Raw genomic sequence first — 3,237 nt, 5'->3', positions numbered from 1 at the left:
TTTTTTTGAGACAAAGTATCAATGTAGATTCATCAGTTACAACAAATAGACCACATGGATGGGAAGTGTTGAGAATGGGGGAGGCCAACGAGGTGTTGGGGGAGGGCATATGGAAAATCTCTGTACTTTCTGCCTAATTTTGTTCTGAACCTAAAACTGCTCTTAAAAAATTAATCTTTGAAAAAACACCAACAATAAGGATTGCTGAAGACAAGAATCAAATGGAAAAATGAACTCATACATTAATAGTGGGAATGTTCACTAACAATATTAGTGAGGCTGAGAACACCTATACCGCAAAGTCCCAAAATACTTCTAGGTATGAACCAGTAAAACCTCTTTCACACATTAACAGCAGTGTTATAGCAACATTGTAGTATCTACCAACAGGAGAGTGAAAATAGATTATTTATACAGCAGTGGTAATATGTGAACTAAAGCTACAAATATCAAGCACAAATAAATTGCATAAATATGTTGGCAAAAAAGCAAGCTGTAAAAGAATTATAGTATATAATTCTTAAATACATTTCAAAATCAGGCAAAACAGTAATACTATATTTGAAGGATTCTAAAATGTTCAGTTACTGACACACGTGCAAGTGAGAAAAAATACATCATTAAAATATGACGCATTGTCAACTGTAAGATGTATTCTGACAACAGAATGTTAAAATGTGTACTTTAGCATGGATGAAATCCGGAAAATGTTGTTCAGAGACATGTGCACTAAAAGTCTACAGAAATATATGGGAATGATACTTTTCTAATCCATTATAGTGCTTACCTCTGTAGGAAGAGAGGAACAGAGGGAGGGGTCATATGAGGGAGAGGTTAAAAATAATACAAGGCGGCCTATTATAAAAAGAAAGAGGCCGGGTGTGGTGGCTCATGCCTGTAATCTCAGCACTTTTCTGGGTGTGGTGGCGCGCACCTGTAGTCCCAGCTCCTTGGGAAACTGAGGCAGGAGAATCACTTGAACCCAGGAGGCAGAGGTTGCAGTGAGCCCAGATCAGCCACTGCACCCCATTCCCTGTCAACAGAGCAAGACTCTGTCTCTAAATAAATAAATAAATAAATACATCTGTATGTGTTACTTATATACAAATAATCTCCGAAAAGGTAGATAAGACATATGATCCAGCAAAAGTAAATACCACATCCCTTGTTGGAAGACCTTACCCTTTTAGTCCATGACCCTGTGCAAGCAGTGCCAAATACCACTTCGTCACAATTTAACAGCCCGGTGTGGCTGGCCAAAAAGGCCTCCAGGCATGGAAGCTGACCAAAGACCATCACAAGCTGATTGCCAAGATCTCATCCTTGGCCCCTGCGGTGTTAGCTATTACCACCATTACCAAGACAGTAGAGGAACCTACTGGAGACTGATATGCAGCACGCGGTCACGCCATCTCACCAACCTGGTGATGGCATCACAGTCACATGGCCCGTCGCAATCCTGCCTGAGACACACACGGTAACGCACGCACAGTGCCCCCACAAACAAGCTATTCCAGATGCACAGATGCAAACCTCATAGCAACACAAGACAAATGACGCACACACGCGCTCGTGAGCAGGCTCGAACACGCACCGGCAGGCGCACGCGCAGACCCGCCAAGGCAGACACCCGCGAACACCCATAGGCAACCCCAGACAAAGACCGTCCTACAGCTCCCGGCCGGCACAGGCTGGCCTCTATGGAGAATGCAACCGCCCTACCTGGTTCTCCTGGGTACAAGCAGCACCGCCTCGCAAGCCTTCATTCACCCTGGGAACACGGAGACCGCAGCTCCAGGGGCAGGACCGTCCTGCAATGGCCTCTGGGAAATTAAACAGGGGAAAGGCGGGAAACGGTCGTCGCGAAGGGTTATGGGGCTGGTAGTTCAGAGGGCGAGGAGTGTGCTCCCAATGATGCAAACCGCGTGCAGGCCCAGATACTTAACTAGAGCCACAGCCCCGCGCCATCCCAGGGTTCAGCTGGAAGAACTAAGGCCCCAACCGCTGCCCCTGCCCCGGGAAAGAGTAATGTGGGGAGAGGAGGAGCCGAGCGGAGGGAGGAAGGGAGGGTTCTAAGGAGCTCCTGCCCACCAGCTCAGCTGAAGGTGCTGCTGTCAGGAAGCCGGAGAAGTGGAGGCTACACCTGGGAGAGGAGGTCTGAGGATGCACGTCCAAGGGAACCAACAAGCCAAGAAGTCAGACCTGTAATTCACCTTAATTTGGGCAGCTCACTGCATCATAACGGTGCTCAGAGGCCGGAAGATAAACTGGGGAGGCTGTTTTCCCGGTGTCCCAAGCCCCATCCAGAGCAGGAGAAAGAGACCGTGAGGACGGAGGGAACAACGATGAAAATGTCTCTTTGGAGGAGGTGGAACTCCTGATTCCCAGCTAGGAAGGGAAGTCTTCAGAGAACTCTATTAGGACAACCAATGATTCAAGTAGTCTTTCATGGGTGTCGGGCCCCTGGGCATTTAGTGCAGAGGGCATATTTGGGGATTTCCAGCACCAGGGCTCACCAACCTTTATCGCATGTGCTACCCAAGGCAAGGCAATGGCTTCCTATGGCCAATATATGCTCAAATTTTCTGCAAGAGTTGGGGTATTTGACCTTTATCTTTGAGACCAGAATAAGCCAACTACCTGGATGATATGGAGGAAATGATTCTCCACTTGATGGCAGTGAGAAGGAAGGGTCAGCAAAAGGGGCCGAGAACAAATGGTCCAGGTCACAGTCCTTCCCAGCCTTCACTATGGCACAACCAGAAAATGGTAATATTTGTATGCCACACTGTAGTTGTAAAATTAGAGTATAGGTTAAGCTGATACAGCAAAGGTCCTAAAATACATATTAAGTGACCTGAATATCATGTTTATTTCTGCCTCGTTTAAGAGTCTCAAGCTGAGCAGTCCAGGGCTGGTGGGATAGCTCTGCCTTCCAGCATGAGTACTATCCGTCTTTGGGGCAAAGGAGGATGTTAAAATTCTCAGTGTCTCCCAGCCAGTAGGGCAGGAGAGGGCAGAGGAAGCAGGCACAGTGCTTTCTAGGGTTGCAGTCCAGAAATTATGCTCATCCCTTTTGCTCACATTTGTTAAACTGCACTGCATAAAAATTAGAAACTGTTGCCGGGCGCGGTGGCTCAAGCCTGTAATCCCAGCACTTTGGGAGGCCGAGGCGGGTGGATCATGAGGTCAAGAGATCGAGACCATCCTGGTCAACACGGTGAAACCCCGTCTCTA

The sequence above is a fragment of the Cebus imitator genome, unplaced genomic scaffold (assembly GCF_001604975.1).
Source record: "Cebus imitator isolate Cc_AM_T3 unplaced genomic scaffold, Cebus_imitator-1.0 Scaffold356, whole genome shotgun sequence".
Classification (NCBI taxonomy): domain Eukaryota; kingdom Metazoa; phylum Chordata; class Mammalia; order Primates; family Cebidae; genus Cebus; species Cebus imitator.
The sequence above is the reverse complement of the archived record's forward strand: the minus strand, read 5'-3'. Positions refer to the sequence as shown.